Here is a 23,858-nt window from a genome sequence, read left to right on the forward strand (position 1 = left end):
CCATTCTGCTTTTGATAAAGAAAAATTCGATTTCCAAATCCTGGTACCAGATTTATTTATTTACATTATTATTATTATTATTATTATTATTATTATTATTATTTTTGGTACCAGGGATTGAACTCGGGACCTTGCGCTCGCGAGGCAGGCGCCAGGACCACTGAGCTAAATCCCCGGCCCCAGATTTATTAATTGGTGTTGTTCTTTTCACTTGGAGGCTGCCTGATTGTGAATTCTAGATGAAATTTGCAATGGTAACTTATGAAGCTAAGCAACAGAATTCCCTTTACTTCATATTCATCTTCTTTAACTAATTCAATCTGATTTAGGCTTAGATATCTAAAAGTCTTTTTTTCCCCATACAGAAAATATATGAATTATTCATATCCTTCCCATTATGAGCTGGGCATATCAGTCCCTTGAGGAGTCACTGCTACACATTTTATACTTCTGTTCCTATGTGTTTGTCAACCTCTCTCAGTGAGATTAGCAGTTAGCCATCCTGGAAGTTGTAGAAATAACAGAAGTTTTGGGAAAACCTCAGTGATCCATGTGGCTAAAATGTAAACCTAAAAAACTCTCATTATGCCTATGTGATTCAGATTTCTTTCACTAATATTTTAAAATTAAACATAAAAGTACTTGTCCAGGCGTGGTAGTACATGCTTATAATCTTGGCTCTCAGGAAGCTGAGGCCAGGAGGATCAACAGTTTGAGGGCAACTTGGGCAACTTAGCAGGACTCTATCTCAAAATAAGAGGGTTGGGGATATAGCTCAGGGGTGGTGCACCCTGATTCAATCACAAGTATCACAAACAATAAAACCAGATGAGCTGAGTGGTTTATTAAATTTTACTAATATTTGGTCCAACTTTTTTCTTTTTAGTGCTCACAATGAAATTTCAACCCCAAACTCTTCTGAAAATGGATGTGTTCCTCTCAATGGAAATATATTCAGTATCCAGTTGATGGACAATTGGAGTACTACTCAGCCATAAAGAATGAGAAACTAGAGACATTTATAGCTAAGTGGATGTACATTGAGGCCATACTCATAAATGAAATAAATAGGACACATGTGTAAATACTGAATAGTTTCTCTGGTGTGAAAAACTAAAAGTGTAAATAAGAATCAAAATGTATAATTGATATTGTGAAATAGGAAGAAAAGGTCTAAAGGAGTAGGGGAAGTGAGAGAGGTAGGGGAAAGGAAAGAAAGGAAAAGAAAAATATGAGAAAAGGAAAAAAATGAAAGCAAAGTCTTTGTAAATAGGGAGGGGTGGAGGGGGTGAAGGGAGGGTAGGGCAATGGGGAAAAAATAAGAACCAAGATACATCATGTAAAGGTACAAGATCTCAATGATGAATGTAACTGTATACCTAAAATGTACCAATAAACTTAATGGGAAAAAATGGAAATATATTCATATATTTCTTTTTGAGAATGCATATTGGAAAATTCAATTAGTAGCCCCAAAGTAAGAATTGATGCTTAATCCTATCTTCTCGAGATGAGTGAGAGATACTTTTACATTAACTTGGAGTGATACCTGTGATGCAATGTATCAAATGCAAAAGGCAGGGTAGGCAGTGTGTATAGTATGATCTGATTTATGTACAGAAAGTATATCCTCAAATATGGAATAATTTATGCTCATCAAAAGTATGTATTTGTGTGCATATAAAAGAGAAAAAGACAAATATTGACCTTTTCCTTCCTAATGACTATATCATTGTATGTATGCACCCTAATTTATTTAACCAATCCCCTATTAATGAATGCTTAGGGTAGTACAGCTTTAGACTTGTAATGGTTATGTAATACAAATATACAACCTGTATTTATATATAGTATGTTTTCCTAGTTTCCTGTTGCTGTGCTGCAGTAGTAAATGACCATAAACTTAGTGGCTTAATACAACCCAAAGCTATTACTTTACAGTTCTGGAGCTTAGAAGTCCACAATCAACCTCATTGGGCTAAAATAGAGGTTTTGATGGGATCGGGCTCCTTCTGGAGGAGAGACTATGTTTCCTTGCCTTTTCCAGGTTCTAGGGGCTGCCTTCATTCTTTGGCATGGCCTCCATCCATCCAGCAATTACATCACTGCAGCCTCTGCTTCCATTGTTGCGTCAACTTTCCTATCTTCCTGTTTCCCTTTTAAGGACTCCTCAGAGTCCATGGCTCACCTGGATAATCTAGTATGCTGTATTTTCCTCATCTCAAGATCCTTAACACCTGCAAAGTTCCTTTTGCTATGAAAGGCAAGATATTCAGTTTTTAAGGATTAGGAAGTGGACATCTTTGGGAAACACTTTTATTGATGACATTATTTAAGATTCTGCTAGCTTTTTAGTAATTTGCCTATTTTGTTTAACCTGTGTCCATCTCTGAGTACAAGGTTCTTGGGATACAAAAATGAACAGCTCAGTGTCTGCTTTTCATGGACTTATAGCTTTGAAGGGAGAGAAGACCCCACAAAAAAATGTGGGGAATTGGAGGATCTGCTGGTCATTCAAAATGGCTAGGCCTCAGGTACAAGATAGGAAGTAGCTAGAAATGAAGATAGAGGGTAAATATGAACCTGACCACCAAGTCCTTGTGTAAGTTTATGAGATGGGGCTGTCTTTTGTGGATTATGGTTTCTTATCCCAGGGGTAGTAGAAAGATACCAGGGGCTCCTTTATGACCTGACCTTGTATGTAAAAGTTTAGGTATTTGTGCATTTTCCTAAGAGGGTCTATGATATTTGTTAGATTTTTGATGGGACTTGTGATTAAAAAAACATTCAGTGCAATAGCTGTGATTGATGGAATGTCTTTGAAGGACTGTAAGTAGGGAAATAATATGATTAAATTTCTACTTTGGAAAACTGGCCTTGGGTGGGGTTTGGGGTACATGAATAGGGGCAGGAACATTCTGAGGAGGTCCCCCATAATGATGACCCAAGAAGATGAGAGTGAGGCAGGAACAAGAACAGATCAGTGTTACTGGATTTCAGGTAGGTGGGGCAGGTAGAATTGACAGAATTTGTATGACAAATAAGCAGGGTAGAAGATAATAGGCCAGAGTTCTGGATGTAGAAAAACTCCATTAATAGACTTAGGGAATACAGAGGTAAGAAGGGTTAGGGGGTATTATGGGGCCAGTAGGAAGATGGTAAATTCAGGACTGGGCATATTCATGTCATGGGGCCTGTGGGACATTCAAATGGAGACGAGTAATATATAGTACACAGTCATAGCAGTTCGTAGAGTACGGAAGTATAGACATTCAAGAACTTCATTTCTATATTTTTATTTGTCCTTTCATGACACCCTCTGTTCTGTTTCTTTATTGTAAGGCTGAACCCTTGAAATGAACAGGGCTTAGGTTAGGAATTTTGAGGAGACAAAAGTAGCAATAGCTAATGCATTTTTTTTTTTTTTTGCTTTTAAAATGTAAAGGATACTTTTCACAAACAAGATCCTATTTTATGCTTATGCAACCTGTTGAGGGATAGTAGATGAACTGTAACTGACATGAGGTTAATGATAGTAATAATAATTATTTCATGACAGGCTAAGGCTATCTTTGCATTTATGAGCTTAATTCATCCTTACAATAGCCCTATAAGAGCTATAAGACTGTTATTTTTATTATCCTGTTTAATAGCTGAGGCAGCCAAGTTCCAGAGAGGTTGAATAATGTGCCCTAAGTTAGCCACCACTAAGGAGGAATGGAGCTAAATAAGTTTTGAACTTGGTTGAGGCTCTTGCTCTGGTGTCATCCTGTCATTTGTGGGAATTGTCATGGGGGAATTGAGTGGGCCACATGGGGGCAGTTGACAATAGCATTTCTGTTTCAGATTTCATGGTGGGAAGACAGGGATCCTACAAGAGGAATGTTGGGGTAGTATTAGTAAGAAATCTGGGATCTGTAGGTTGATGGGGAGTGCCTGGGTCACCAGCTATGGATAGAGGAGTCTGTATAGGGCTTTACTCTGGCAAATTGGGTGATCCTACATAGCCAGTTTGGCTATCTAGAGAGAGAAACACTAGACATGGCAGAATGGGGGTGGGTCCTTGGGTATCTGTGGCTGAAGCTACAGAGTTTGGAAAGAGGTTGTGATTGATCCTAGAGACTGCAGGGCCCAGAAGTTGGGGAGCAGGCTGGGGGTGCCTCAGAAGAGTACAGTGGACCCTCAAGTTATGACCAGCCTGACGTATGAACAACTTGGGTAAATTAGGTTAATGGAAGATTTATCTGCCTCTTATTATCTATACTGTGTACCCAGGTAAATATCCAGATCTCAGCTGTCTTGACTTACAACCAACTTGAGTTACAACCAGTCCTTAGGAACCAATCAAGTTTGTAAGTCAAGGGTCCACTGTATCCGTGCCATGCCCCTGACAATCAGCTTGTTAACCTGGAGCTGCTGAATGGCTGAGGCTCATGATAAGGATTATGAAACCCAGGCAGGATTTGGAGCCTCTGGGAAGCTGAGCACTCTGGGCCAGGTGCCAGTTTTTGTGTTATTTGTCTACAGTGGCCTTTATGGAGGTCCAGTATTGCTAGTGAGAAAGGAGAAGGCACTCAGTCCCAGCTGCTGGGCAGACATGGCTGGACAGAAGCACAGAGCCCATCACCAGTGAGAAAGACTGTCACTTGGGGAGGATAAGTCTTCCACAGAACCAAGACTCAGAGTCCTGTGACAACATATTATGTTATAGGAAGAATGGCACAGTGCTTGGGAGAAAAGTAATGAACTAGAATATCACAGACGAATATTTTGTTTATTCAAGCACTTATGTGGTATTGGTTTCAAAGTACTTTAAATTCAGAGACTTCGAGGTCAAGTAATTGGCTCTTATGAAAGGGTTTCTTGTTACAAACGGGGAGCCGGTGATCTCAGGTTCCAGCCCAACTCAGTTAAAAAACCAAGGCTTTAGCTTTCTGAAATGGAAGCTCCCTGCTCCAGTAACTTGCCTCTTCCTCACCTTCTCAGGCTTTGCCTTAGCTCGTTAATACACCTTCCTTCTCATATGTCTCTTGCTGCTATTGCCCAGGGCACGGAACTCCAGCCATCCCCCAGCCAGCTTATTGAATGTTACCAGACTTTATTTGTTTTAAGTTATTCGTGTGCCTGATTCTTGCTGTCAGAGGCTTAGTCTGCAGTGTGGCTGTCAACTTGGAGGAAGGCCGGTGTCAAGGCCAGAATGCTCAAGAGGGAGAGGGAGCTGGACATAGGTGGTGTGGTTTGTAATTCCAGACCTCTATGAGGCTGAGGCGGGAGGGTTACAAGTTCAAGCCCAGCATATGCAGTTTAGTGAGACCCTGTCTCAACTTTTAAAAGAATGGCAGGAGATGTAGCTCAGTGCAGAGGCCCTAGGTTCAGTCCCCAGTACCACCAAAAAAACGGGCGAAAGGCCCTAATCATGCCCTTTCTACGTTTCCCCTTTGGATGCTCAGGGGTTGGTATGGGGAATTCATATACTTCTGGCTGTGGGAATTGCCCAGTCTCTCCTTGAGCTTTTGCAAAGCCTCTTGAGTGACCTTGAAAGAGAAACTGTGACATTTTCAAGATCTTGAAGCAGAAATTTAAACTCGTTTTTAAAAAAGGCGTGATTTACTCTACTAGGAGGTAGAGTTGTGAAATTAAACACTGACATGATTATTTAAACCTACCCAGAGGTGGTAAATTTCTATCTTGGGAGTTGGAGCTGAGTCTTCTAAAGTTCCTGTGATCTAGTCACAGTGACTGCACAGCATATCACTCCAAACCCAGTGATTAAAAGAAAAATAATTGCTATCACCAACCTTGTTTCTGTGGGTCAGGAATTTGTGAGCGGCTCAGGTGAGTGTCTGGGCCAGGGCTCCAGTGAGGCTGCTGTCAGAGGGTTGCCATGGCTGCGCTCATCTCAAAGGCCCCTCTTCATGCTCATGTGTGATGTTTGCCTAAAGTGTTCACAGTGGGGCTATAATTCATATGTCTTGCTTCTGAGTGACTTGAACCATTGGTGGTGCATTGCATGACCGTCCCATGCACAATTGTTTTCACTTGTACCACCAGCTTTACAAGCTGCCCAAGGGACAGTCATGCATGTACCACGTGTGTCAAGCTGGCAGGAATATGTTTAAGGAGCCACAAACTCCTAGGGGCTATAGCAGGTGAGGCTCCTTGTACATACTCCATCCCTATGGAATCTGCCCATGTCCTCTCTCTAACATGGTGGCTTCTTTAATGATTGCTCAGGGGTCTGAAGACATGTGTCCCCAGAGAGAACCAGGGAGAAAAATAATTGTGAGATCTAACCTCAGAAGTTGTGCTGCATCACTTGGCCCACTTTCTCTTGGTCAAAAAAGTAGTAAATGTCAGCCCAGGTTCAAGAAAGGGAACTAGAGCTACCTCTCAATGATGGAGTATCAGTGTCACACTGTAAGACATCATACATGGGATGCGAAAGAAATCTGTGAAGCCATCTTTGGAAAAACAGTTTGCTGCACACTAGAGGGGAGATTTCATTGGAACTGTCTTGTTATAGCTCATGAGCTTTGGAACCAGAGTGTTAGAGAATCTTCATTTGGGATCTATTTTTTTTTTTTTTTAAATCTGGAGATGATCAGAAATGAAAGCATAAAAGAAAAGAATGGGGAGGAAGTCAGGGCTCAGACTCTTATATTTTTTTCTCTTCTGTCTACCTGGGGAATAGAATTAGGACCAGAGAGACACAGTAGGCCATTGGCCAAGGTAGGAAGGAGTCACCAAGGGGAGGGGGAAGAAGCCCAGGAACACATCCCCTTTTGGATCAGGGTCAAAAGGGTCAAGCGTTTGCTTAGGGAAGGGACTTTTGGTCTTTATAATGCTGGCCGGCATACCCTAGAAGTGATCAAAAGACTTTTCACTCATCCCCCACCTCCCCATTCTTCAAAAGTAAAGGGGAACAGCCCTGGGCTCTGCTCCTGCCAATGCTTCTATGGTGAGGAAGTGGCCATGGGGGACCTGGGTCTCATGTTTGATTTAATTCCTGGTGGTGGTCTCTTTCATGTAGCACATGCAGGAGGCCATGAGCCAGTGAGTTTCTCATGTAAGAGTTCCTTTAGGAAATGTAGAGACTCAGTAACTGAAGTGCAGAATTGGCCACACATGAACCCAGACCACATTCCCTCCAAGGAAAACTGATGCATACGCTTGAACTATTCTATAGCCACATTCCTAGGGGGCAGTCATTTGTTTAAAATATATTCAATTAACTGCACTTAGAATATGTTAGCCCACTTGATAGTGTGGAGAGGAGGAAGGCACCAGAGAGCCCATGGTTTATAAGTGCTGTGTTCGTAAACTTAGCACCAGAGGAACCTGAAATGTAAGGGCTGGGTCTCTGGGCCCCAGGAACCTGAATTGAGGTCTGAATATTTGGAAGAATATTAAAACTAATACACAATGGTACTCTGTCACTCTGCTTTTCCCCTCAGTCCTTCCCCTTCCAGTCCCTTGACACTGGGACATCTCGGCGAGAGGTAATGAACACAGGTGGAAACTCTTTAACTAGTTCCATCCACGAGAAGGTTTTTGTGATGACTGGGGACAAGGGGCAATAATGTGGCGGGGGCTTATAGGTTGGATGGGTAGGCAACTCTTTGAACTTAGGTTTTTAAAATTTTCTGTCCTTAGTACTAGTTTTGTTTCTCCTTCGATTTATTATTATTAATTTTTGGGCCATTTTTTCCTTTGGCTTGTAGGCTTTTAGTCTCTGGCTCCTTATAAATCCCTTGGTCTTTGTATTTACAGAAATAAATGAGGCTCAGAAGGTCTGGCTAGCCTTGGCAGGGCTGGGTTTACAGACCAGACTTCCCAGCAGCTGGTTCAGAGCCTTATCTATTAGAATTATCTGTATTTTTCCAACTGTGGTGTTCAAAAAGTTTGCCAGAAGAAGATATCGTAAATGTCACTGAATGTGTTTAAGGTGATTTTGGTGGATTGAGGCCATTAGATTGTTTTCTCTTCCCATTTCAGGAGAAGTAATGATTAACTGTAGACCCAGTGACTCATTAGACAAATAACACGTGGATACTCTAGCTGGATGAGTGCTCTCCTCTGAGTAGTCACTTTGCGAAAATTTATATAATGTTATCCCTAGCTAAAATATATTTTAAACTTCTATTTTGCGGATACTTTAAGAAGTTCTTTTTGTTTGAATTAGTTGGAATGTGGATTCAGTTTTTATATGAAATTACAAATAGTCACAGCTTAAACATGTATCCTGGGTATAAGCCGCCCAGGGCTGCAGACACCTCCATGACAGCAGAGATACTGTTCCACCCTTTTGCTTTGCAAAAGCACATTTAGAATAATGGGGTGTCAGTGTCACATTGTGAGACACCAGACATGGGATGGGAAAGATATCTGTGTGAAGTGCCCTTCTGCCTGAAGTGCCCTTCTCTCGCGTGGTTCCAGAACAAGAGTAGTCAGGCTTTTCTCACCCCATAGGTAGGAATATGGAGGATTTCTCTTTGGAGAAATCCAGCCTATCATGGCTGTGTTGAAAGTGGAGAAGGTGGGACTTGGGAAGGGCTTTCAAGGAAGAGGAGGTGGCAAATGTGGAGGCAGAAACAAGAAAGAATCCTAAGCAGCTGGAAGTCATCTAGTAACCTTGGACTAGATGATCTCTGTGGGTAAAGGAGAGTTGTGAGAAATTAGACCTAAGACATGGGCCTAGTGGTGGAGGAATTTCTAGGCTGTGCTAGAGAGCTTTGGTTTTACTTGCAGGCATTTAGGTGCTTTGGAAAAAGTGTACCCAGGGATGAGATGTCAAGTGTGTAAATGGGTTGAAGAGATGAAATGAGAGGAACAAGCAGATAGAATTTGCCTGTTGTGATCCCCAGGTGGATGGAGATGGTGGCCAGGATTTAGACTGATTAGTGATTTTTGCTGTTCAGTGCAGGGGACTGATCAATCAACTGTTTGATTGATTTATTTATGTATGTACGTGCATCTCTTTTTCTCTTCTCTCTCTTTTCTCCCTTCTCTACTCCTCCCTTCCTTTTCTCCCTCCCTCCTCCTTTCTTCTTCTCATTGTGTTTCCTTCTTTTCTTCCCTTCTTTCCTTTCCTTTTCCTTTTTCCCCCTCCCTCCCTCTCTTCCTTCCTTCCTTCCTTCCGGGGCTGGGGATGGGGATCAAACCTGGGACCTTGTACAAGCTAGGCAAGTGAGCTGCATCCACTGAGCTGCATCCCCAGCCCACTTCTTACTTTTTGAAACAATCCCTATTGATTTATAGGTGACAGGACCAGATCTTAAAGGGAGCTGCTTGATTTGGGTCAAGAAATACAATTTGTCAGGAAGGAAGCTTCTCTTTGTGAAAACTGGGGATATGCATTCAGCTACTTTGAAAGCAGTTTCTAGTCAACAAAATAATACTGTAGTAGCAGGCATTTGGAGAATTCTTTCAATGAGGCAGACAGAGCTTACATATACTGTTGTGTTTAATGTTCTTGATGCTTTGAGGCTAATATACCAAGTTATACCAAGTTTCAGACACAGAAACTGAAGCATGGAGAGGTTCAGAGTCTGCCTAAGCCATGGTGCCAATGAGAAGTAGAACCACATTTTAAAATTATCTCTGTAACAACTTTGCTGTGCTCTTTGCTACTATGTAAGTTAAGGGAAAGGGAGGTGTGAGATGGGGTATGTACTCACCTTGTAGTATTCTGTTCAAAATCATTATCAGATCTTCCAGGGAACTATTCCCATAGACCTTGAGCTTCAAATGATATTAGACTGGCCAGGGATAGATGCAGGGCAGTGGTTCTCAAAATGTGGAGTGACTGCACTGTTAGCATCATCTTCAGTTTTAGCTTCCTACCATACATTTTGTGACTTAAACAATAATTTATTCTCTCACAGTTCTGAAGGTGAGAAGTCTGAGCTGAGTCAAAGCTCCTACCACCTCCCAATAGCTCCAAGCTTGTAACACATAGGTGTTTGGGGGAAATTCAAGATCCAAACTGTAGCAGTTTAAATAAGCCTCCAGGACATTCTGTTGGAGTCTGAAGTTGACACTTAGCTTATAAAGCTAAGTTGACACTAAGCTTATAAAGCTCAGCTTGTAAGTAACTGAGTCAGGTACTGCGGAGAGGGTCATCAATGCTATGGACATCCTAATCTCTCTATAAAGGTATTAAGAATGAACAAGAATCCAGCATGCTAGCCATGATGGAAGCCTTCTTTTGCTAATCATGAGGAAAGCTGATTTGAGAAATCCAGGCCTGGAATTCATGAAAGAGAAAAGGGGTACATGGTCTAGATGAACATTCCCTGATACAGATAGGAGAAGAGGAGAGCCATGAGACAAAAATGAGAGAGATGACATTTTGTTTGGGTCCTTCGGATGTGCTTGTGTCTGTGAGGTTGCCGGGTAGTATGCTTGCCTGTCACCGAGACCTGGAGGTGTTAGGCAGGCAGTCTTCACTAGTAGCTTTGGGAGCATCTGTAGGGGGCAGATGTGGTGGAATAGGTAAGAGCCAGATGCAGAGTCCTGGTTTTGCCTCCTTGTAGCTAGGCAGCCTGAATGTACTGCCTGACTTACAGCATCTTCCTGTCCTCAGCAATGGGATAGAAGCCTGTATTGTAGAGTAGGGAGGCAGTTGAATGATACATTCAGAGCATTCAGCATTCATGTTTGACATGGAGAAGATCAATACAGTTCTGATAATGCATCAAAATGAGGCTGTAGCAGGGACACAAGGCAATCGGAGCCCTTGACACAACCACACACTTAGAGCACTTGACCATGGCTTATAGGATGTCATTCTCCATACTTGTCACAGAACCAAAGGCAGACTGGTCCAAACAGTCATGGTGAGGATTTCTCACAAAGGTTTTATTATCTTTGACTTTCTCAGAAATAGCAAGAAGTTGATGAAGAATGTTGAACTGGATGAGCTTCTGGGCTTTTGCTGAATTCTGCCCTTCATGTTTGCCTTAGTCATCAGACCAAAGACCTTCGGGGACACCCAGAAGGCTTTAAAATATTAGGGTTAACAAAATTTGTAAATGGTAGAAACCAGCCTGAGCTGCCTTAAGCTGGGATCATAAAGCTTATTCCTATAGGAAGAGAATTCTGGCCACTGTCACTCGCCTCTGTGTCTCTGTGTGGATCTGTTTAATTCTTCTTTCTTTGCAGCCAGGATTCATTCTCCAGGCCCCATGGCAAAATATAGCTGCCCACAATAGAGGGTTAATCACACAGAGTCCTAACTCCTGCAGGCCCAAATCAAGGTTCTCAGGCCGGAAAGGTTGATTGGCCTGCAGTGGGTGACTAATTCAAGCCATGCTGTCAGCAGTGGCCTGTGGATTTGGGAGCACAGGGTACCATCACACAGAGCACCCAAGAGGGTATGCTTGGTACAGAATCAAGGTTTTGTTAGCTGAGCAGATTGTCCCAAGCCTGACAGACATGGCACAGAGGAACTGACATTTGGTTATGAGGTACCTGTGATATGAAAGCATGTGGAAAGGTCCTTGCTCATTCTCGGTCATTTGAAGCCCATGATCTGATAAGTCTCATGAGTATCAGTGGATTTCAGGTTAGTGATGCCAAGAGAGGAAAAAAATTCTCTCCTGTCTTTCCCTCTTCTGAGCAGAAGAATATAGAGAGAAGGATAATTACTCAACTCCTAAATCTTAGAATGCATCATTATTAATATTTTAGTCATATGTGCAACTAGTCTTTTTTTCTCCTGGGTATGTACTTTGATATTATATGAATAATTATCTTACAAACAGAACCTTACAAATGAGGCTAGAGTTCTTTTTGACCAACAGCCCATTCTGGCCTTACCTCTACCAGGTCTGAAGGTATCCACTTTTATGTGTTTGGTATATATCCTTCCTTTCCTTTTATTATATCTTTCCTATGTATTAGTCAGCTCTTCATTGCTGGGACAATATATCTGATACGTACGACATAAGGAAGGGTTTACTTTTGGTTCACAGTTTCAGAAGTTTCAGTCTATAGTTGGCTGTCTCTGAGACAGAAATGTCACAGTGGAAAGGCGTGGTAGAGAAAAGCTGTTAATCCTATAGGAGCCAGGAAGAAGAGAATAGAGGAGGAGCCCAAGAAGAAATATACCCTTTAAAGGTAGGCCCATGACGACCTACTTCCTCCAACCAAGCCCTACCTCCTAGGAGCACATTCAATTATGAACTCATCAATGGACTAATTCATTGATGAGACTAGCACCTCCTAATCATCTTCCAAAGCCTCTGAACCAATGAGAGTTTTGAGGGACATTTTTGATTCAATTCATAGCAATTTACATCTTTATGTATAAAGAGATCACTTTATACCTAGTTCAAAATATCTATCTTAAAGAAAGACAAACTACATATGATTCTTTATTGGTTCCAAGGGTGCACATTGAATGAATGAAAATGAAGAAACCTATGAATACCTCCTTTAAAGATGGTAAGCTTTTGTTATTTATTTTCAATTGACTCCATTAAAACTCTCCTTTTAAAAATCGTGCAAGTCTCCAGAAAATATGCAGGGGTAGAACTTTCAAGATCCTGATCTTGGATTGGCAAAAAGCCTTTACAAGAATGTATATTGTGTGAGTTTTATACACATTTGTCTATTCCTCATTGTATGAATGAAAAACTTAAGATGCTCTTTGTTTTATGGAATTTAAATGAGTTGTATATTGCCAATGGATTCCTGAGGTCATCATAAGCTCCATAAATTGAACTTAAATGTTTTTGTATCCACCTGGAAAATTAAGGAGCCATAAAGTTCCAAAGTCTTTGAGTATGATTGTACAGGCATCATCTAGACCTGCTGCAAAGGAAGATTTAGGAATGATTCTGTGGTATGGTATGAAGCCATTGTTTTGAAACATGAGTATGAGCGCAGATTTCATTTGCCAAGTGATATAAGTTCTTTTGAAAATAAGTACTGATGAAAATTATGCACTTATATGTTATGTCGTAGTCTATTTTATGTTACTATAACAGAATAATCAAGAATAATCCTTAATAAAGGATATAAATTTATTACCAACTCCCAATCTGACCGCATTGGGGGTCAAGTTTCTAACTTGAGCTTGTAAACTTTGGAGGACACATTCAAACCATCACATTTTGAAAGTACTTTTCTACAGGGCTTCTTTCCATTTCTGAACCATCAGAAAAACACTACCTCTCTCTTTTTCTCTCTCTTCATTACTTTTTTTTAAATGACTGAGCAGTTTTCTGAGATTTTCAGCAATACCACTGGGTATGCATGTGACCACTTTACTCAGCTGTTAAATCTGCAGAAGGTCTGTTTTGAATTTGTCTGATGGCCTGGTTCTCTTGCTTCTCTCAGCTATGGACTGACATCGCAATGGATCTGAGAGCTGATTTCAAAGGTTGGCTATGAGTAACTGGGTGGGCATCTTTAGAAGGTGAGGCCGCTACAGAGACACATCTTAAAGCAGGCATCACTGATGAAAGTTGCTTTCATTTAAAAATAATTTCTTTTAAAGTCATCTCTGGGCTGAAAAGAGCTAGGGCCAAGTTGGGGAGGACAGGAAGTCTGGTGGTGGGAATGCCAGGACAGGACACGGGCCCGGCCAGGAGAAGGACGGGCACATTTTTCCGGGAAACTGCCTCCTATGGAGGGGACAATAATCAGCAGCAGACCGGACCGGACTGCCAATTGAGGCGGGGGAGACTTTGAGGAACCAGGAACAACAGCAATTCAAGCATGGATCAAAGTAGCGAAGGATGTACAAAAAAGATTCGCAGTGTGAATACTGACAAACTTATAAAGGATTTTTCACAGATAGAAAAGGACTATATGAATAATATTGTCAAACTTGTACATGAAATGAAAATCAAAGAGGAAGAACATAAGACAGAAATAAGCAAACTTTATCAAGATATGCAGAAAAAAGTTGAATTAAATGAAGAAAAGCACAAAGATCTAATAAAGAAAAAGGAGATGGAAATCTCAGAGTTAAATGCAAAATTAATAACTCAAGAAAAAGAAAAGCAAAATGAAATAATCAAACTACAGCTGGAGTTTGATGCCAAACTAGCAAGAGTTCAGACTAAGTCAAAACCATATCCAGATGCTACTATTTCCCCACAGAGTATCTACAGAAGGAAGCTTCAACATCCTCAAGAAGAAAAAAACAAAGAGATTGCAATTCTTCGTAATACCATTCACAATTCGGAGCAGCGCCTTTCTATTGGCAAAGATTCTCACCTTAAATGTAGATGATTGTAAGTATTACAGTAAATTCATTAATTACTATTTACTTTTTTTTAAAACAATTGAAAAATTCGCTTCCATTTTCAATATAAGTATACTGCCTAAATAGCCTAAATAATAAATGAGACAGCTTTATAAAAATAAATAAATAAAGTCATCTCTGAGCATCTGCATATGACTGTGAATTAACCTCTCTTTCTTATTCCTGTATCTAGTCCATTGGTAAATTAATCTAAAATGTGACCATAATCAGCCCCTTCCTATCCATCTCTGCTGCTTTGGGGCATCATCATCCCTTGCCAACACCATTCCAGTGGCCTCCTGCTTCCAGGCCTCTCCAAGGTGGCTTATCCTCCAAACTCCCAAAACAGTCATTTTTTAAGCCAGAGATTAATCTTCCTATTTCTTTACTTTAAAATCCCCTAGTAGTTCTCCTTTAAACTTAATAAAAAATCTAAATTCTTCACCATGGCATCCAGGTTCTGAGTGGTCCAGCCTCTGTTTGCCTTTTTGATTTCATAGGAACACTTTCTGTGGCTTATTCCCCACTAAAACAGCCACTTTCATGGTCCTTAAGCACACCTACATCTGGGCAGCACTGGCCCCTTCCCTCATAGAGATCTCAGCTCAAATATCCTGTCCTCAAAGATGCCTCCCCAAACCAGGCTGCATAAAGTAGCACCTCCTGCCCAGATGACCTGATCAAATCTTTCCACTTTGTTTTATTCAAAATCTAAACATTATGTGAAGTTATTTGTCTTTGTTGACTTGTTTTTTACTATTTGGGGACCACAGCATCCTTAAAAATTAGAGCAAATGGTAGGCAGTTGGTACAAGTTATGGTTTGGATCCAGATGTCCCCTCAAACCTCATGTGGTCATAGGTGGGGCTTTTTCAGAGGTGGCTGGATCTAGAGTGTGTGACAGAGGGATTGATTCATGATGAAGTGCTAGGCTCAAGGGCACTAGGATTAAGGGTGTGAATGCTGCCTACCCTAAGTAGCCTGAATAAGATATAAGGGACAGAAGGAGACTTGTCTTTATCCTTGCTTGTTTTGCTACCTTCTGCCTGCCATGAACTGTCTCTCCTCTGTTATGCCTGTCTGCCACACAACTCTGCCTTGGAGCCAGCCAATTATAGGCTGAAACCTCTACAAACTGTGAGATAAACAAACTTTTCCTCCTTTAACTTTGGATGCCTGCTATTTTGTCTCAGTGATGAGAAAAGTAACTAAGGTAGTACACGTTTGTGGAGTAAGCAAACATGGTTGTAGGAAATGGTGCATCCAAGCCTACAGTGAAGAGCTCCCTGCCTATCTTTACTTGTTCATGGGGTGACCTGAGCAGTAGTACACTCAAGCCTGCTGCAGGGTCACCCCTGCCTGAGTCTGATATGTTACAGGGTCTGTGCTCAATGTGTAGGGGGAATTGGGGGTCTTGATTGTCATCTTGGACTCAGACTTCAAAGCCTGTTGTCCTAATCATTTTGAAGTATTTTGCCTTCCTTTGTAAAGCAGAGCTTTATAAAAACATGTTTTAGAATATCACAATATTGTGTATTCCTCACAAAACAATGAAATTTCATGACACATTTCTTGGAATGTAATGTATCCTGGCCATCAAGTGGATGCATGACTGTACTTATTTCTAAAACAAGCCTTTACTTAGAAATAACCCCTGCAGGCTTGATTTATGGCATCATTTATAAATTCACCATTATTATCAAATTTTTTTGAATATTCGTTTGACATTTGAATATACAATCAATTGATTTTTTAAAAATGTAAATTTGAGTTGAAAACACATGATAGAAATGGGTATAAAGTTAAAAATTAAAGTTTCCAAGCTCCTTTTTATGTGTTAATGATTTGAAATATATAATTCCAGATTTTGTATGCACACACATATATAGAATGAATCATCTATAGTATAGTGTAATTATTTTCTACATAAAATTTTGGTCATATTGTGCCTATTGCCCTACCCCTTTTTTTGTTTCATTCAATAATATGTCATAGACATCTTTGCATGCCAGAACATGCAGACCTACTCTGTTCTTTATCATGGCTGCAAATGTTCTATAGAAATGCCTTGCATTATTTTACCCATTCCAATACTACTTGACAATTACATGGTTTCAATTTTTGGTTATTAAAATATGCATCCATGTTTTAATGTAATTTCAGTGTACTTGCAAGTGTTAAATCTTTGCAAACATTTTTCCATGTTTCCATATGTAGTTATTTGATATTGATATCTTCCAGCTAGTAAAGTACCTAAATAGAACCTAATTGCTATGCTCTTAAATTCCTCTTTCTCACTGCTATACATAATTCTTTATTTAAAAACAGTTTTATTGAGATATAATTTATATATCATATGGGGCTACATTGCACTATTGTTTGCAAAGGAATTGTAAATATTTTAAATGCAGCTAGCCCTTTAAAAGCATATAGATTATTGGCATTGGTTACTAATGTTGGTCCAGGGTCACAGGCATTGGTCATTGACACTGTTTGTGAACACTGGGGTGTGAGAGAAATAGAGGAGGGGAAATAAATGTTTGTGTTTTGCCAAACATGAAAATTCCTCAAGTTTTGATTGATGATTAATTTAGGCCAAATATTTTCAGTGTGTATTTCCTTTCCTGTGAACTATGTAGATCTATTTCACTTATCTCATTGCTTCTTAAATTGAGTTCCAGAATTTTACAGATTATCAATAGACTTTGTTATATTTCATGTAAATATTTTCTTTAACCTTTTTGCCCATTATTTTGTTGCACAAACTTTTGTTTACTTTGCTAGACTCAAATGGGTTAAGCTTTCTTTTGATATATCATAGGTATGAGAATTGTCTCCAGAGTTCTGACATTTAGTTTTTTCTTCTAGTTCATTTTTCCCCACTATGAATAAATAGATATATAAAGATCCCTTAGTAGTAGAAATGATTCTTCAGTTCTTTAGAAGTTTTTAGCTCTGAGCCATCAGCTATAGTTATACCCTGAGGAAATGTTTACTTCTGGTAGAAGTGAATCGTTTACCTCCTGTATTACCAAGGCCCAAATGGATATAAGAAATATTACAGTTTAATAGTTGGTGAGAAACCAGTGCTTAGCTCTGGGCATCATGCCACCCATCTCAAAAGGCCTATTACAATTACAACTACAACCAACAGGCTTATGCAGATTTTACGCTGTGTGAGGTCTTTTCCTTTTACATCTTTGTGTATACAATTTATTTATTTATTTATTTTTTCTTTTAAATTCTTTTTATTGGTACATTTTAGGTACACAATACGCTTACATTTATCATTGGGTACTTGTACCTGTACATGATGAATCTTGGTTCTTATTTTTTCCCCCATTACCTGTGTGCCCTTCACCCCCTCCACACTTCCCTATTTACATACATTTCATTTCCATTTTTTTTCTTTTCTCATAATTTTTCCCTGCCCTTCTTTACTTTCCCCTTCCCCTCCCACCATGTCTATACCTTTGGACCTTTTAATATTTCAAATTATCAATTATTCATTTTACTCATTTTAATCCTTATTTACACATTCAGTTTCTCACACTAGAGAAACTATTCGGTATTTACACATGTGTGTCCAATTTATTTCTCTTAGGAGTACGGCCTCAATATGCATTCATTTATCCATAAATGTCTCTAGTTTCTCATTCTTTATGGCTGAGTAGTACTCCATTTTATAAAAAAACCATATCTTCTTTATTCAGTTTCCAGTTGATGGGCACTTGGGCTCTTTCCAAGCTTTAGCTATTACAAACTGTGCTGCTATAAACATGGGTGCACATATATCTCTGTGGTATGATTCTTTTAATTCTTTTGGGAAGATACCCAGCAGGGGAATAGCTGGGTCAAATGGGACCTCCAGCTCTAGTTCTTTGAGATATCTCCATATGGATTTCCATAGTGGTTGCACCAGTCTGCACTCCCACCAACAATGGAGTAGGGTTCCTTTCTCCCCACAACCTAGCCAACATTTGTTATTTGTTGATTTCTTGATAGTAGCCATTCTTTCTGTGGTGAGGTGGAATCACAGTGTTGTTTTCATCTGCATCTCTTGAATGACCAGTGATGTTGAACATTTTTTCATATATTTATTTGCTGCTTTTAATTCTTTGAGAAATGTCTGTTCATTTCAGATGCCCATTTTTGAATTGGATCTTTGAATTTGGGGGATCTGATTTTTTTCAATTCTTTATATTTCTAGATAGTAGACCTTTGTCTGAGATAAAGCTGCTAAATTTTTTTTCCTGCATTGTAGGTTATCTCTTAGCTCTGTTGGTGGTTTCTCCTGTAGTGCAGAAGCTTTATAATAAGATAAGATCCCAGTGGTTGATTCTTTGTGCTAGTTCCTGTGCTACTGAAGCTTTGTTCATAAAGTCTTTTCCTATGCTAATGTCTTCAAGAGTTCTACCTAACTAATCTTCCAACAAGTTTAGTGTTTCTGTCTTAATATTTAGATCTTTAATCCACTTTGATCTTAGTGTAGTGCATGGTGATAGATATGGGTCTAGTTTTAATCTTAGGCAGGTTGAAATCCGGTTTTTTCAACACCATTTATTAAAGAGGCTATCTTTCCTCCAATGAGGGTGGTTGGGTCCTTTGTCAAAGATGAGGTGACTGAGTATGTCTGAAGTTGTTTCTGCATCTTCTAATCTATTCTACTGATCCTCGGGTCTGTTTCTTTGCCAGTACCATGCTGTTTTTTTTCACAGTAGCTTTGTAGTATAGTTTCAAGTTGGGGATTGTGATACCCCCAGCCAAGTCTCTGTTGCCTAGAATTGCTTTTGCTATTCTAGGTCTCTTCTGGTTCCAAGTGAATTTTTGGATTGTTTTCTCTAGTTATGTGAAGTATATTGTTGGATTTTCAATGGGCATTGCATTAAATCTATATAGTAGTTTTGGAATTATGGCCATTTCCACTATATTAGTTCTTCTTACCCAGGAACAAGGGATGTCTTTCCATTTTCTTATATCCTCTTCGATCTCTTTTTTCAGAGTGCTGTAGTTTTCAGTGTAGAGGTCTTTTGCTTCCTTTGTTAGACTGATTCCTAGATATTTCATTTTTTTGGATGCTATCGTAAAAGAAATTATTTCCCTAATTTCTCTCTCAGTGCGTCTGTTGTTTGTGTATAAGAAGGCTATTGTTTTTTGAGTGTGGATCTTATATCTAGCTACTCTACTGAATCTGTGAATTAGTTCTAGAAGTCTCTTGGCCGAGTTTTTTTGGTGTTCTATGTAAAGTATCATATCATCAGCAAATAATGACAGTTTAACTATTTCCTTTCCTATCTTTATTCCTTTTATTTCTTTCTCTTGTCTAATTGCTGTGGCTAATGTTTCCAGAACTACATTGAACAGGAGTGGTGATAGTGGGCATCCTTGTCTTGTTCCTGATTCTAGAGCAAAAGTTTCCAGTTTTTGACCATTCAGTATGATGTTGGCTGTTGGTTTTTCATAGATAACCTTAATCAGGTTGAGATAAAGACCTTCTATTCCAATTTTCTGTAGAGTTTTTATCATGAATGGGTGCTGCATTTTGTTGAATGCTTTTTCTGCATCTATTGAGATGATCATATGGTTTTTGTCCTTGACTCTGTTAATATGGTGTATTACATTTATTGATTTATCAATGTTGAACCATCCTTGCATCCCTGGGATAAATCCGACTTGGTCAGGGTGTATGATCTTCTTGATGACCCCCTGTATTCTGTTTGCCAGTATCTTGTTGAGGATTTTTGCATCTATGTTCATTAGGGAGATTGGCCTGTAGTTCTCTTTTTGGGTTGGGTCTTTCGCTGGTTTTGGAATCAAAGTAACACTTGCTTCCAGGAATAAATTTGGAAGTATTGCTTCCCTTTCAATTTCCTTGATGAGTTTAAAGAGTAATGGCATTAGTTCTTCTTTAAATGTCTTATAAAATTCAGCAGTGAAGCCATCTGGACCTGGGCTTTTCTTTGTTGGTAAATATTTTATTACATTTTCAATTTCACTCATTGTAATTGGGGTGTTTAGAATTTCTATATCTTCTTCATTTAACTTTGGCATTTCATATGTATCTAGGAATGTGTTCATTTCTTCTGTGTTTTCCATTTTATTAGAGTACAGCTTCTTGAAGTAGGTATTGAGGATCCTCTGAACTTCTGCTGGATCTGTTGTGGCTTCATCTTTTTCATTCTTAATTGCGTGGATTTTAGCCTTTTCTTTCCTTTTTCTGATAAGGTTGGCTAAAGGTTCATCGATTTTATTTATTTTTTCAAAAAACCAACTCTTTGATTCATTGATTTTTTTTGTCTTGTTCTTGTAGTCTCCATTGCATTGATTTCTGCTCTGATCTTTATAATTTTCTCTCTTATACAAGCCTTGGGTTTGTTATGCTCTTCTTTTTCTAGGAGCTTTAGGTTCTGCATTAAGTTGTTAATTTGAGTTCTTTCTGTTTTCCTAATATGGGCATTCACTGCTATGAATTTCCCTCTAGAATTGCTTTCATTGTGTCCCACAGATTCCTGTATGTTGTACTGGCATTATCATTTACTTGTAGAAACTGTCTAATTTCTTCTTTAATTTCCTCTGTGACCCATTGGTTGTTCAGGAGGGTGTTATTCAATTTTCACGTGTTTGTGGGGAGGTTGGGGTGTCTTTCTTTCTTTCTTTCTTTCTTTTTTTTTTGGTACCGGAGATCGAACTCAGGTCCTTCTTTTTTTATTTTTTAAATTCTTTTATTGGTACATTGTAGGTATACAACACAATTACATTTCTCATTGGGAACTTGTACCTTTACATGATGCATCTTGGTTCATATTTTTTCCCCATTCCGAGTCCTCCCTTCACCCCCTCCACCCTTCCCTATTTACTCGGGTCCTTACACTTGTGAGGAAGGCAGCCTTTGCGGGTTCTTAATGTTATTGATTTTCAATGTTATTGCACTATGTTCTGATAATATACAGGGGGTAACTTCAGTTGTTTTACATTTAAATAGACATGTTTTTTGAGCTAGCATGTGGTCTATTTTGGAGAATAACCCATGTGCAGCCGAAAAGAATGTTTATTCTAATTTTGTGGGGTGGAATACTCGGTAAACATCTAGTAAGTCCATTTGTTCAATAGCTTGGTTCAGTTCTAGAATTTTGTTGTTAATTTTTTGTCTAGATGATCTGTCTATTCGTGATAGTGGGGTATTGAGGTCCCCCACTACAATTGTATTAGTGCTTATTTGGTTTTTCATGTCCATCAATATTTGTTTTGTATAGTTGGTGGCATTTGTATTTGGTGTATATATATTTATGATTGTCACCTCTTCCTCTTGGATTGTTCCTTTCAGTATGTAGTGACCATCTTTGTCTCTCTTAATTAGTTTTGGTTTGAAATCTACTTTGTTTGCAAATAAGATTGCTACCCCTGCTCTTTTTCTGAGTTCCTGTCATGTGGAGAACTGTTTTCCATCCTTTTACTTTCAGTCTATGAATTTCTTTTTGAGATAGGTGTGTTTTTTGTATACAGAATATTGCTGGATTTTGCTTCTTAATCCATTCTGCCAGTCTATTTCTTTTGATTGGTAAATTGAAGCCATTAACATTTTTTTTAACCATTAAATTTATTGGTACAAAATACAGTTACATTCATCATTGGGATCTTGTACTATTACATGAGTATCTTGGTTCTTATTTTTTCCCTTTCCCTTACCCTCCCTTCACCTCCTCCACCCTTCCCTATTTGCAAAGACTTTGTTTCCATTTTTTCCTTTTCTCATATTTTTTCTTTTCCCTTTTTTCCTTTCCCTGACCCCTCCCACTTCCCCTGCTCCTTTAAATCTTTTCTTCCTGTTACACAATATCAATTATACATTTTTTAAATTACAATATCAAGATCTAGGAGACATTACCACAGATTTTACAGAATTTAAAAGGATATAGAAAGTATATTACAAAAATCTTTTTTGAAATAAATTTGACAACTTCTAAGAAGTACCTTGGAAGACAAATTAATGAAACTAACTCTGGAGGAAATATAAAATTTGAATAGCACCTATTAAAGAAATAGAATATTCTGAACTTGAATACCTACCTATATGATAACAGCAGGCTCATACACATTTTAACTGATAAATTATATCAAACAATTAAAGCAGAAAAAAGAAGGAATACTTCTCCCCTCATTTTAGGAACTCAACATTATGCTAATCCTAAACCTGGATAAAGATAATAGAAGAAAAAAGTATGAACATAGATAGAAATTTGTTTAACAAAACAAACTATTAGAAATCAGATCTGGCAGCATGTAGAAAGTGGTTTTGTTATAGGGATGGCAGTGTTGGTTCAGCATTGGAAGATCCACCCCCAAAAGTCATCATTTGAACAGAGGAAAGGAAAAAGCCATATGATCCTGTCACTAGTTGGAGAAAAAGTATTGGACTAAATTCTACAGCTGTTCATGGTAAAAGCTATCAGGAGACTAGGAGTGGAACCGAACCTTCTCAACAGATTAAAGAGATGTACTCCATACTTCCAGCAAGAATGCTTTATATGAATAGAGAAGATACAATGCTTTCTCCTTAAAGTGAGGAACAAGGGCAGATATGCTTGTTCTTTATCTGCCCATTAAGCTTTGAAACCTAGGCCCCACCAAAATAGTCTGGCAATAAAATGACACATCTAGGATAGAATTGGCAAGGTAGAAGCAAAATCTTTATATGTAGATGAAATGATCATCTACAGAGAAAATACTAAGAAATCTCTAGGAGCCCCTAGAACTTGTATTTGAATTTAGCAGGATTAGAAAACACAAGGTATATACAAAAATTCAGGTCTGTGTATACTTGCTATAAATGAAGAATTGGATATTGAAATTTAAAAGTTATGTAGGAGTACAAAGAACCTAGAAAAGTTAAAAAAACAAAAACAGTGTTGGAAGATGTTTAGTACCTAATTTTAAGACTTCTTCTAAAGCTACAGTAATCAAGGCAGTGTTGGTGTAAGGAAAGACATATAGATCATTTGAATAAAACAGAGACTCTAGAAATAGAACCACACATATATGGTCCACTGAGTTTTGAAAGATTATTTAACATTAGCATTTTATAGAATATAAACTCAATTCAAGAGCTGAGGAAGAGATAGTGTTTTCAGCAAACAGCACTAGAACACCTGGTATCCGTATATAAAAAATTAACCTGAACCCTTTATTTCCATACATGAAAATAACTTGAAGGGATCTATGACCCTAAATATGAAAGCCTAAAAGTATAAAACTTTAAGAAGAAATTATAAGGGAAAATGTTTATGAATTGAGGGTAGGCAAGAATTACCTAGGATACAAAAGACATGATGTATAAAAGAAAAAAATTGATAAATGAGATTCCATCAAAATTTAGAACTTTAAATGACATCATTAAAATGAGAGGTAGTCCTTAAGCAGACCATATTTACAATGCATATAACCTATGACCAGAATATATAAAGAATTCTTAGAGCTCATTGATAGACAACCCAATTAAAAAGTAGACATAAGAAGATGATAAATAGCCAGTACAGCACAAGGAAAGGTATGCAACTCTAGAATCAGAAAAATACTAATCAGTACAATAACAAGATTGAATTAT

General features: G+C 38.7%; 1 protein-coding gene and 1 pseudogene across 2 annotated transcripts in view; both read left to right on the forward strand.

Moving 5' to 3' along the window:
* Positions 1-23,858, forward strand: part of Tmem163 (transmembrane protein 163) — a 239,085-nt gene that overhangs the window by 62,779 nt on the left and 152,448 nt on the right. The gene's annotated exons all lie outside the window — the stretch shown is intronic.
* Positions 1,297-22,147, forward strand: LOC147829857 (coiled-coil domain-containing protein 152 pseudogene; annotated as a pseudogene). Its single transcript, XR_015445322.1, has one exon. The product of XR_015445322.1 is annotated as a coiled-coil domain-containing protein 152 pseudogene (transcript).

This window comes from Heterocephalus glaber, unplaced genomic scaffold (genome assembly GCF_053883595.1).
Source record: "Heterocephalus glaber isolate CG9 unplaced genomic scaffold, H.glaber_assembly_v1.0 deba00000347, whole genome shotgun sequence".
Lineage (NCBI taxonomy): Eukaryota > Metazoa > Chordata > Mammalia > Rodentia > Bathyergidae > Heterocephalus > Heterocephalus glaber.